We start from the raw sequence: 13,900 nt of genomic DNA on the forward strand, positions 1-13,900 counted from the left end.
AGAGTGAAACCCCAACCCAAAGAAAAAAAAAAAAAAAAGAAGGCAATAAGTCCACCCATGAGGGCAGAGTCCTCACACCCTAATCACCTCTAAAAGGCCCCACCTCCCAATACCATTACACTGGTAATCAAACATGGACATGAGTTTTAGAGGGGACAAACATCACTGGCATATTTTCTTGCTTATTTGTTTATTCTTTTCCCCATTATAGTAAGCTCCAAGAGAACTTGGTGAGGATTCTGTTTATTTTGTCTTGTATCCCCAGTGCACAAAATATTATCTGGCACTGAATATTGGGGGTGCCAAAAAATGTACACACATTTTAAGAAACATTAAGAGATGTTTGCTGTAATCAGAAGTGTCTGAACTCTGATGGTAACCACTTTAAGCACCTTTTGTAATCGCAGAAGTCAAACATGACTTGTATTCATCTTTTGTTATCAGTATATATTGAGTATTACAATTGTAATAGTCTTTTTTCTCCTTTCTTAAAATGTGAACACATTTTTTTGACCCACTCTGTACATAATAACTGAATGAATAATGAGCCATCCTCTGTTTCTCCAAAAGAAAACTGAAAAAAGCTTCAAGGAGTCTGGCATTTCTTGGCATATCTAACTCAACTTCTTGGTGCCACACCTCTCCAGCAGCTACTTCCAATGCGCTGAGAAGCTTCTACTGGAAGCTCACCTCGAGCAAAATAAGCAGCGGTGAGCCCAGCAGTGGCATGATATATGAGAGGGGAAAGGGATATGCTAAAGATTACCATTCTGATGAAGCCCACTGTTCTACAAGTGGCTTGCTGCTGTCCTTAAAACACCTGAACTTTTTATTTTATTTTATTTTATTTTGAGTCAGAATGTCACTTTGTCACCCAGACTGGAGTACAGTGGCATGTTGCTTGTGGCTAGTGCAGCCTCCACCTGCTATGCTCACGTGATTCTTCCACCTCAATCTGCCAAGTAGCTGGAACTACAAGCGTGAGCCACCATACCCAAAGTTTTAAAATTTACTTATTGTAGAAACGAGGTCTCATCATGTTGCCCAGGCTGGTCACTATTTCTTTTAAAACAGCAGCAAAATCTATGATCATTACATGACATGAAAGAAGCCTAGAGATTAAAGGAGAATGCTTGAAAGTACTGTTTGCACAACAGGTTGCAGTGTTTAAAATTAGTGTTTTAGTTTGCAAACTACTTTGGAGTTTTCAAATAATCTTACCATTTACATTGTACTTTAAAGTTGACAATGAGATTTTAACCATTATCTCACTTGATCAGTTGAAGTAAGCAATACAAAGATTATTCATTTCATTTGACAGATAAAGAAATTAAAGCTTAAAGGTTTATAATGCTTTCTGGGATGAATATTGTTGGGAAGAGAGAAAGACAGTGTTTGCCCAAAAGAGATTATAGTCTAGCTAGGAAATTTTAAAAGTTAAGTAGAAATTAAAATGCCAAAAATAGCAAGAGGCAAAACTTCTGAAAGAGCCAAAGTGCTTAACAAGTTCTATCCCCAAAAGCAAAAATAAAACTGGACAAAATGGTCAGGAACAATCATTTCAAGCCTCTAAAAATTAACCAATGACATATATCAAAATGAGAAATGTTTATTCAAGAAAAACTGAACTATATTAAGAACAGTGAAAGTCTGTGGCCGGGCATGGTGGCTCAGGCCACTATGGGAGGCCGAGGTAAGAGGACTGCCCGAGTCCAGGGGTTCAAGACCAGCCTGGGCAACTTGGTGAAACTTTGTCTCTACAATAAATCAAAACATTAGTCAGACATGGTAGTGTGCACCTGTAGTTACAGCTACTAGGAAGGCTGAGGTGGAAGGATCGCCTGAGTTCAGCAGGTCAAGGCTGTGGTGACTTGGGTGACAGATTGAGGCAAAGGAAGGAAGAAGGGAGGGAGGGAGGCAGGTAGGCAGGCAGGCTGGTTGGCTGGCTGTGACGTTGCAGCCTACGGCTGCCCCTATTTTCCAAACCCCAGCTCCGTAGAGTTAACTTTACCAGGGCAGTCTAAACCACACCAAAGACTACCTCTACCAGACTGGGCTGATTTAATTTCAAGCTGAGCACAGAAAATCCCATGCCCAGAGTCATTGTTAAAAACAATGGTGGGACAATCTGGGGAACAATAGCAAACAATCCAGGAAGGTCACAACTGTAGCTACTCTGAGGTCATAATACTAATTGGGGCAGCAACAGACCTGCAGAGAAGCTAGACATTTTAAAGGGAGTTCTGCGAAACAAAACCACCATAGTCTTGACAAATCAGCTATCATGGGATCCCTAATGGTCTGTAAGGTTTCACACTCGCTAAGGAGAAACTAGAGAAGGTCCTTTCTATTTACCTGGGAGAATGTAAGGCCCTGACAGATCAAAACTAAAAACTAGAGCAGAAATGTATATTGCCTAGACTTTTAATGCATTACCCAAACTCATTATAGATTCATCAGCATAAGGTAGAAGCCTTCCTGGACTAGGGTTTAAGCAGAAGCTCTGACCAAACATTGGATGATCACTAATCTATGCTAACCTAGAGGTGATTTTTAGAAAACCAAGTTTAAAAATTAAAATAAGAATTAAAAAAATATGACCAGAGATACAAGCAGTCACACACTGCAAAGGAGATATATTCTGCAGAAGAACCTAAGCAAGTCACAAAACAAAAAATCCCAGCAACAACACCCCTCCTACAAGGGGGAAGAATCTGAATCAAGAATTGCTATAGTATAATATGTCATTTTCAAAAAGAAATCGTGAAACGTGAATGAATGAATGAATAAATAAATAATGTCCCCTTTATGGGGGCAGAAAACAGAAGAAAATAGACTTTGTCCCTGATGGGGTCCAGATGTTGGAATCAGCAGATAAATATTTCAAAGCAGCTACTACAAGCCGGGCTGGGTGGCTCAGCCTGTAATCCTGCGCTTTAGGAGGCTGAGGTGAGTGGATTGCCTGAGCCTGTAGGTTCGAGACCCACCTGGGCAACTTGGCGAGACCTCATCTCTACAATAAATCAAAACAATTAGCCAGGTGCGGTAGTGCACGCCTATAATTCCAGCTACTTGGAAGGCTGAGGCGGAAGGATCGCTAGAGCCCAGCAGGTGGAGGCTGTGGTGGCCGCGAGCGGCCACTGCACTCTAGTCTGGGAGACAGAGTGAGACTTCAACGCAAAAAAAAAAAGTCTAAAACTGGATTTTTGACAATAGTTGCACAACTCTGTAAATTTACTAAAAACCATTGAATTTTATACTCAAAATGAGTAAATCTTATATATAAATCATAGTTCACCAAATTTGGTAAAAATACAAATAGATGACTCAATAAATAGTTAGTTTTTTGTTTTTGTTTTTTTTTAGTTGAAGTCTTACTCTCTCACCCAGGTTGGAGTGCAGTGGCACACTCATAGCCACTGTAGTCTTGACCTGCTGGCTCAGGTGATCCTTCTACCTCAGCCTTCCAAGTAGCTGGAACCACAGGTGTGCACCACCATACCCAGCTAATTTTTAAAAAAATTTATTGTAGAGATAAAGTCTCACCAAGTTGCCCAGGCTGGTCTCGAACCCCTGGGCTCAGGCAATCTTCTCATTTCAGCCTCCCAAAGTGCTGGGATTACAGGCATGAGCCATTGTGCCCAGCCTGCATTGTATACTTAAAATGAGTAAATATTATATATAAATCATACTTCAACAAAGCTGTTAAAAATACAAATAGGTGATTCAATAGTTACAGATTTTTAATAAACTAAAATGGATTAAGTCATCTAGTTTGACACATTCATTAACATGAACAGATACTTCCTGTGCCAGGCCCTATGTAAGGTTTTACAGATTTAGGGGTAACAGGACACATTTTCTGTCCCTGGTTTATTTATGAGGGCGACAGCCTTGGGAACTGACAATTAAAAGCAACACAGTACAGTTGTTAGCCTGAGTACTAGAATTTAAAGAACAACTAAAGTTGGGGCGGCAGGGGATGCTATGACTGCCACTAGATGGCACTATGCTCAGTTAAAGGATTCTACTTCCCAGCCTCACCAGTAGTAGTCAGGTGTGGCTATCTGATTAGTTCTGCTCAATGAGCTATAACTGAATACTGTGTAGAACTTCTGGGACAGTTGCTTAAAAAGAATTGGTTAGCTGGGGAAGGTGCCCTTCCTTTTCACCCTTCCCTCTCCCCTTACTCCTTCCTGCTATTTAGAATCAGGACTTGATGACCGGAGCTCTGCGATCTTCTTTTCCATAAAGTGACCTTGAAAATGGAAGTCTTAACCAAGGATGGCAGAAGAAGCCTTGATTTCATAGAACAATCATTTCAGCCCTGGACTACATTACCTCTATACTTCTTTAATATGAGAAAATAAAACCCTATATTTTAAAATAACTTTTATTTCTTGCTATATGTAGATGAACCTAATCCTATCTAATTGGGAAAAGAGCTATAGAAAGTTTCAAAAGAATATGTCATTTGATCTATGTTTTGAAGGATGACAGAAATTCTAGAGAGAGAAGGAAAAGTTATGTGTGAAATTACACCATGAGCAAGATACTTTCAGAGAACTCAAGTAGTTCTGGAAGATGGAACATAGAATCTGAGGGAAAACATGGCAGGGACATTATCATTCCTGTCCCCATTTCTCAACTGTCCACTCAACTCTCATGAAGGATTTCAGAAAGCCAGATTGGGCAAAAGTACTGGTCTACAGGTTTTTATGATCCCAGAGCTCTCTGTACTTTTCTGTTATAAATACTCATTGCAGTTGCAATTTGCTTGCCCAATTCTTTTCTTCCTGATACATTTTAAGCATCATGAAATAAAAAATATACATGTTTAATTTACTACTGACTTCCTAGAAAAGGGCCTGATGGTAAAGTAGGGTGCTCAATAAACATCTGTCGACTAGATGGATGAATGAATGAATGAAAATAAACCTTGTATTAAAATCCAATAGCTTGATTTCATTTAGAAATTAACTTTTTTTATAATCAATATTTTTTATTATGATATTGTGGGGTACAGTTAAGGGTTACATATATAAATATGCTTCCTTCAGGCACCCTTGTTGGTAAGAGGTGTCTCCCCATCCCCAGAAATTAACTTTTTACCAGATAGTTTAAGAAGACTTAACTTCAGTGGGTTTTTTAAATTAATTATATCAGTACGATACACAAGAAAGCCAGGGTTTGGTTTTGTTTTGTTTTGTTTAGTTTAGTGTTTTTTATTTTTGTTTTTGAGTCAGAGTCTCACTCTGTAGCCCAGGCTGGAGTGCAATGGCATGCTCACATCTACCATAGCCTCAACCTGCTGGGCTCAGGAGATCCTTCTACCTCAACCTTCCAAGTAGTTGAAACTACAGATGCACGACACCACACCAAGCTAACTTTTTTGATTTATTATAGAGATGAGGTCTCACCAAGTTGCCCAGGTTGGTCTTGAACTCCTGGGCTCAGGCAATTCTCTCTCCTCTGCCTCCTAAAGTGCTAGGATTACAGCCGTAAGCCACTGCGCCTGGCCTAGTTTAGTTTTTTTAGGAGACAAGGTTGAGCTCTTTCGCTCAAGCTGGAGTGCAATGATATGATTATAGCTCACTGTAACCTGAAAACCCAGAAAGTGATCTTTCTGTCTTAGTCTCCCAAGTAGCCAGAACTATAGGTGCCACCATATCCTGCTATTTTTTTCCCCCGATAGAGATGAGGTCTCACTGTGTTGCGCAGGCTGGTTTCAAACTCCTAGCTTCAAGTGATCCTCCTGCCTGGGTCTCTCAAAGTGCTGGGATTACAGGCATGAACCACCACACCAGTCTAAGAAAGCCTGTTTTTTGTTTACTGCAGCTGTCTGCTTCTTTATAATGGCTGCTAAATGTAATCAGACTGCACATTAGATTTCTTCATTTTACAGTTCTGTATATAAGATATCAGAAAATGTTTTAATTTAAAGATTAAATGGAGGAGAACTCTGGTTTCTAGGAATCTGCCAAAGATAATCGAAGTATCTAAAAGGCTTCCACAGTTAACAGAAAGATCTTTTCATGCAAAACCTCACAACCAGCTTTTGTGCCTGCCTGTAAATGAGATACTCATCTGCAAAATGTCACATTTCAACCACCAGCACATACAGCCCATTAAAATAACTTTAAGAAAATGGCTTTTTAGCTCATCAAAACACACATACACAAAATGAAACGGTCTCTAAAGCAAATGCTTAAAAATAATATAAAATTTCTTCTCTGGGTTTTTTTTTTTTTTTTAAGATTTCAGAGGGCGCCTCCCTACATACAGAATCCAGTTATTCATTAAACCACACAAATACTTGGAACATTCTATGTGCCAGTTCTCTGCCCTTAAAAGAGCTCATCTTTTAGTGGGAAAATAGTTGCATATAAAATTGACTATAATACAAGGTGCTATATTAGAACAAAGTGCTTGAAACCGAGAGAGGATGTCATTTTTCTTGGCAGAAGGGCCAAGGAAAGCTTTCATAGTGTAGCACTATCTTTACTTATAAAGAGGATGCAAGAGTTAACAATTACAATTTTGCAGATGAGAAAACAAAAGTTAAAGGATTGTTCAAGGTTCCACAAATGGTTAGCAGAAAGCCAGAAACTCAAACCTAGGTTTGTAGACCACAAGTCCAATGTTCTATCCACGACGTCATGCTGTTTCATAATCCAGATATAATACCTAAAATGGCTGTAATTTCAAAATAGCATTTTTCTGCCTTCACACTTTATAATCCAACAGACGTTATATTTTCTGAGGTCCCTGAACATGTCATACTCTCTTGCCACTAAGTCTTTTCATGTGCCTTCTCTTTATCTTCAATACCACCCTTCTCCATCACTTTTGAGTTCTCCCTCATCCTCTCTATCCCTTATTCTGGATATTTCTTCTTCTTCACCTTTTTTTTTAAAGAGACATTGTCTCACTATGTTCCCCAGGCTGGATTCAAACTCCTGGTCTCTGATGATCCTCTCACTTTAGCCTCCCAAGTAGTTGGGACTACAGGTATATGTCACTGTACCCAGCTCCTGGGTAATTCTTACTCTTCTTTGCAGAGCTCAGTTAGATGTTGCTTTCTCTGGAAAGGTCCTGTAGTATTTATCACACTATAGTATAAAAGGGCTTAATATAACTGTTTTCCACCCCTGACTGTAAAGCCCACAAAAGTACGGTTTATCTTGATCAAAGTTTTATCCCTAATATCTAGCACAATTAAGTATCCCTAATACCTACCTGTGTTCCAGGCACACAGTAGTTACTTGGAAAATATTTGCTGAATAAACTGACTGGATATCAAGGTTTTGCAATTACATCATATAATGGCGTTAAATTATCACATACCTCTAAATCAAAGTTATAATTTGCTAGAGATGAATTGCTATAGGCAGATGTTCTATAACACCCCCCAGATGCAAGAAACAGTGATCAGGAATTTCTAGAGAGACTATAAATCAGCAATCTTCAGAGTCCCTCTTTAATGGTTACTTACAAATGTTACATTTACGATTCAAATATATCAGCCAGAATTTTATCCTCTTAGATAAAGGCCTGTGACACTGGATAAAACAACTGATGCTCCTTTCAAAAGCACAACTGCTACATTATCTATTATATCTAGTTGCAGAGAGTTAGTTGGACGAAGTTTATTGCCTGGTACCCGCTATAGTATGAATATATCCCTAAACTTAATGTGCTGAAAAATAACTGCCAATGCAACAGCATTGGGAGGTAGGCCACTTGGGAGGTGCTTAGGTCATAAGGGCTCATGAACAAATCAATGTCCTTATAAAAGGGCTGAATGGAGAAAGTTCCGTTTTTTGTTTGTTTTAAATTTCAGTCTATTGCCATGTGAGAACACAGCATTCCTCCACTCTGAAGGAGGCAGCGTCAAGGTACCATCTTAAAAGCAGAGACCAAGCCCTTACCAGACAAGGAACCTGCCTTGACCTTGGACTTCCCAGCTTCCAGAACTGAGAGAAACAAATTTCTATTCTTTATTTATAAAGTAAATCACCCAGTCTCAGATATTTTGTTACAGCAGCACAAAAAGGACTAAGACAGCATACAGTCGTCTTTTTAAAGAAGAAGGAAGAAAAGGAGAAGGAAGAAGAAGACAAGGGGGGGGTGAGGAGGAGGAGGAGGGAAGGAGGTGAGGAGGAGGAGGAGGAGGAGGATACTGAGGTGCAGAGAAGGGAAGGGACTACCCAAAAACAAATAGCAAGCCAAGAGAGTAGACAGGACCTTAAACAAAAACTGAGCCTCCTGCTTTAGACTGGAGGCACTCTACTATATCACCCTTATACTATTATCTGGATAGATGGATAGATGAACAATCAGATAGACAGAAAAATTAACATATGACCTATATGATAGTATAGTCCCAGTAAAGCCCCTCCCTACAATTTGCTGCTCATAGTCTTCCTTCGCATTTTAGATCCATCTGTCATGAGACATGGGATACTGAGAGAGTCTGATGAAACATTAGATATTTGTTGAAGAACACATAGTGTTCTACCAGAATAATTTAGTCCTTTGAAGCAAACCCAAGAGGACCACTAGATCAAAAATTCTCAACAGTAAGTTTAAAGCATAAAAAGTCATCACATTTTTGGAAAGGAGAGCTTTAAGAAAAATTTTTTTTTAATCATCTTCTTCCTTGGGGAAGCAACATGTGCAAAGAGCTGCATAGAAACTTCATGTAATGATTAAAAATATAGGTTGTAGTGTTTTTTGTTTGCTTGTTTGTTTGTTTGTTTGGTTTGAGTTGGAGTCTCACTCTGTCGCCCAGACTGGAGGGCAGTGGCCGCTCTCAGCCACCGCAGCCTCGCCTGCTGGGCTCCGGCCATTTCCACCTCAGCCTTCTGAGTAGCTGGAATTACAGGCATGCACTACCACGCCCGGCTGATTTTTTGATTTATTGTAGAGATGAGGTCTCACTGCCCAGGTGGGTCTTGAACCCGCGGGCTCAGGCAAACCACTCACCTCAGCCTCCCAAAGGCGCAGGATTACAGGCTGAGCCACCAAGCCCGGCTTTTTGTTTGTTTTTAAAGAGAAAGGCCCTTGTTCTGTTGCCCAGACTGGAGTACAATGCTTGAATCACAGCTCATATAACTTCAAGATCCTGGGCTAAACCAGTCCTCCATCCTTGGTCTACTAAGTAGCTAGAACTACAGATGCACACTACCATATTCAGCTTATTTTGTTTCTTTGCATAGATGGGGGTCTCACTATGTTGCTCAGGCTGGTCTCAAACTTCTGGACTCAGGAGATTGTCCCCCCTCAACCTCCCAAAGTGCTGGGATTACAGGTGTGAGCCACTGTACCCAGTCAAGAATATAGGTTTTTAAGTCAACGTTAACAGTTTGGAGGCCTTGGATAACTTAAATCTCGGTTTCCTCTTCTGTACAATGGGAATACTAGAGGTATCTATATCCTAGGTTTGTTGTGAAGATTAAATAAGATAACGTATGTTCTGCCTGAGCACATGTAAACACAATAAGTTGTGGTTCTATTATTATTTCACCTGGGAAAATACCTTCATTGCAAGCAACTGTCAAAAGCCAAGACCTACAATATGCATAGAAACCCAAGACTCTGCCGGGCTCGGTGGCTCAGCCTGTAATCCCGTGCCTTTGGGAGGCTGAGGTGAGTGAATTGCCTGAGCCAGCGAGTTTGAGACCTGCCTGGGCAGACAGACCTCATCTCTACAATAAATCAAAAAATCAGCTGGGCGTGGCAGCGCATGCCTGTAATTCTGGCTACTCAGAAGGCTGAGGCGGAAGGATCGCCAGAGCCCTGCAGGCGAGGCTGCGGTGGCCGGGAGCGGCCACTGCACTCCAGTCTGGGCGACAGAGTGAGACTCCAACTCAAAAAAAAAAAAAAAAAGAAACCCAAGACTCTGGACTGTCCCTTTTCCAGGTCTAGGGCTTTAGAAGTGTAATTAGAGTCTCAAAAGAGTAAGAAGAGTATCAATTTCACTTTGAGGCTATCTGCTATAGGAGGGCAATTATCTCACCATAAAATGGAAATACTATCACTTAATATAAAGAATCGCTATGAAGATGCCATAGAGCATTAAAGTAACAAAGTAGCATAATCATATCTGTGTTTTAGAATGATATTTCATGGGAAGATAAAGGATGGATTGGCAGAAGAGAAACAAGGTCTTAAAGCAGCCAATTCTTATCCAGGTTAAGAAATGAGGGTCTGAACTAAAAAGGAAGAGCTAAAACAGAAAAGAAGGAAAGAATATAGGAAATATTTTATAGTTAGAACTGATACAATTTGAAAATTATTTGCATACAGGGCTCGATGAGGGAAAACTAAGGGGTTTCTGAGGTAAATATTGAAAGATAGTGCTCATTTTGAACAAGCAGAGACAAAGACGTCCAAAGGGCAACTGGGAATCTGTTAATACAGATCTAGGATATGATAGTTACTATGAACTTCAACCATTATTTTCATTTGCTTAGATGCTAGCACAAGTAGTCCAGTAAGAATATAAAAGCAGTAGGGAATGAGTGTAGAATGGGGAAAGTATAATAGCTCAACTGTCAGGTGTAAATCAGTGCCAATAGGACCTCCAAAAAAGCACCTTTAGAAACTTTTCAGTCCCTAAAAGAGCAAGCCTACTTGCTTCCTTCTTTCCTCTCTCCTTCTCTCAGTGTATCCACATAGGGGATATGGAGATGAATAAATTATGGTACATGCCTTAAGGACCTTTTAGCTAACAGTGAAAGGAAACATGTAAAGAGTCAAATAAGGACACCAATAGACTGGTAGAGATGAGCACAGGTGTCTAAAGAACCTAACTCCAAGAACCCCTTCTTCCAGGTGTCTTCCTTGAATATCATTATCAGGTAATGTTAATGGAAGTCTTACTATGAGCAGGCACTTTTCTCAGAGCTTTGCCGATGTTATCACTTTAATTTTCACAACAAGGTTGGGCACAGCGGTCCACCTGTACTCCCAGCACTTTGGGAGGTCGAGGCAGGTGGACTGCTTGAGCCCAGGAGTTCAAAACAAGTCTGGGCAACATAGCGAAACCTCATCACTATAAAAAACTTTAAAAATAAAAAAATTAGCCAGGAGTGGTGGCGAGTGCCTGTAGTCCCAGCTACTAGGGATGCTGAGGTGGAAGGACTGCCTGAGCCCAGGAGGTCAACGCAACCATGAGCCATGGTCGTTGTGATCATGCCACTACACTCCAGCCTGGGCAACAGAGTAAGACCCAACTCAAAAAAATAAAATAAAATAAAATACATTTTTTTAAAACAACACTATGAAGTAAGTACTATTTCTTAACCCCCATTTTAGCAATGTGAGAATTGAACAGTCCAGCCTATGCTGATCTCTCTCCTCTAAGCTCAGAGTCCTTACAAATTTTGTATCACATAATACTTTGTATCACCAGATTATCTTAAATACCCTTTGAGGATAAGGCCATAATTTATTCATGCCTTTATCTCCCACAGAGTCCTGCACAAGACCAATCACACACTGCAGGTATTTAGTATGTGCTGAACATCAAAGTGACTATTTTAAAGTCACTCCATTATCCAGGTTTTTATATCAAGTTCTGAAAAGCAGTATTTCTTACTAATCCATCCAGCATATCCAAAATAACTACTCAGTCTGAACTAATGACTGGTGCTAGATGTAGGAGAAACAAGTACATTAGACACAGTCCACCATCAAATTTATTGTGGCAACCATTAATGTCATCTGTTGTTTAAGATGAGCTCCATTTCCTTCAGACATTAGAACAAGAGATACACGAGTGTTTTTCAAATATTCAAACACTTAACAGGCATAAACTATCAGTTGAAAGAATAAATGAATGAATGGTAGACACTCTATACCTTGATCTAACTCTTGCTCTGGTCACTGGGCACTCAGAGTTGAATTTGCTACCAATTCTTAGCAATGAGCAAGAACTTCTAGTACTAAATTTACCATGGATTACCTATTACCCTATTTCACCTTCACTGCTTATCTATTTATTTTCCATTCTATTTTACTATGCATATTTAAAAACTAATTGCTTTTAGGAAAAAAATATGGGTATATAGAACTTAATTCATCAAACTGAAGATGTGTAATCAGTCTCCTACTTTTCCAGATGCCCTGCTAAAGGTTTGTAGGAAAACCACGTCCCATGGGCAAGTCGGAAGTGAAGATCTCAACCATTCTGCCTCAGAGTTCTAATAAATGGGATCTCTGCTAGAGGAACTGTGTTGCTTCAGAGATGCCAGAGGCTCTATTCTTCAAACACCACCCTCTTTAAGTTTTTAGCTCCCCGCATTTAGACTAGGAAGGTTCTGGAACTAGACCATGCTGGACTACACACGTATCTCTGTCTCTGGCCTTCAAGTACCAAGTAACTTAGAAACAGTTTCCTTATCTATTCTTATCTACCTATTAAACAAATGTAAAAATTGGGGGAAAGGGAGCTTATTATTTATAATACAATGTGAGTATGGCTGACCAAAGTTTAGAGAAGAAATTTTATAAACATTGAATACTCAAAACACTGAGGTTTTTTTTATTATTTTGTTGGTAAAATATACATAACAACAAATTTACCATTTTAACCACTTTAAAATGTATAGTTTGATGGCATTATATACATCCACATTGTTGTGCAACCATTACCACCATCCATCTCCAGAACTTTTTCATCTTTCAACCCGACTCTTCATTCCCATTAATTTTTTTTTTAAGTGGGAGTCTCACTCCGTTGCCCAGGCTGGAGTGCAGTGGCACACTCACAGCCACCCTAGCATCAACCTGCTGGGCTCTGGTGATCCTTTCGCCTCAGCCTTCCAAGTAGCTGGAACTACCGGCCCGCCCACTACCACGCCTGGCTAATATTTTTGATTTATTGTGGAGATGAGGTCTCACCAAGTTGCCCAGGTGGGTCTCGAACATGCGGGCTCATGCAATTCACTCACCTCGTCCTCCCAAAGCGTGGGATTACAGGTTGAGCCACCGAGCCCGGCTTATCAGCCTTTTAAAAAATTTTTTATTTTATTTTAAAGGTGTGGGGTACAATTCAGGATTAAGTTTACAAGTGGTTTACAGGTAAAGTTTGGGCCTCCCTTTGGTCCCTACTTTGCCTAGTTTGAGATCAGGTACCCTTATTAATGTTATGTGTCCCTCTCCTCTGAAAACCAGAATAAGACAAGGCAGGCAGTTTCTGGCTACTGCCAATCCCTTCCTTAGAGTATTATGGTAAATGTTCAGGGTCTGCTTATGAGTGAGAACATATGGTACTCAGTTCTTTGTTTCTGTGATAAATCACTGAGTATTATAGACTCTAAATCCATTCAAGTTGCTGCAAAGTCCATAATTTTGTTCTTCTTTATGGCTGCATACTATTGCATTGTGTATCTATACCACTTTTTTTTTTTATCCAGGCCAGTTTCAATGAGCAGCACGATTGGTTCCAAGTTTTTCCTATTTAAATAGTGCTGCAATAGACATACATGTGCAGGTATCTTTTTTGTAGAGTGATTTAAGTTTCTCTGGGTATATTCCCAGAAGGGGATTGCTGGATCGTATGCAAGATCAATTTCTAGTTTTTTTCGGAATCGCCACACTGTTTTCTATAGAGGTTGAACTAGTTAGTATTCCCACCAACAGTGTAGAGTGTTCCCTTTTCTCCGCATCGTCACCAGCATCCATTGTTTTTTGTTTTATTAATGATGGCCATTCTTCCTGGAGTTAGGTGGTATCTCAATGTAGTTTTGATTTGCATTTCTCTGATGATTAGTGGGAGTGGGCATTTTTTCATGTGTCTGTTGGCTGCTCGTATATCTTCCTTTGAGAAGTGTCTATTCATGTCTTTTGCCTACTTTTTAATGGGACTGTTTTGTTTTGTTTTGTTTTTCCT

The sequence above is a fragment of the Carlito syrichta genome, unplaced genomic scaffold, assembly GCF_000164805.1.
Source record: "Carlito syrichta isolate Samal-C Ts95f unplaced genomic scaffold, Tarsius_syrichta-2.0.1 Scaffold117767, whole genome shotgun sequence".
Lineage (NCBI taxonomy): Eukaryota > Metazoa > Chordata > Mammalia > Primates > Tarsiidae > Carlito > Carlito syrichta.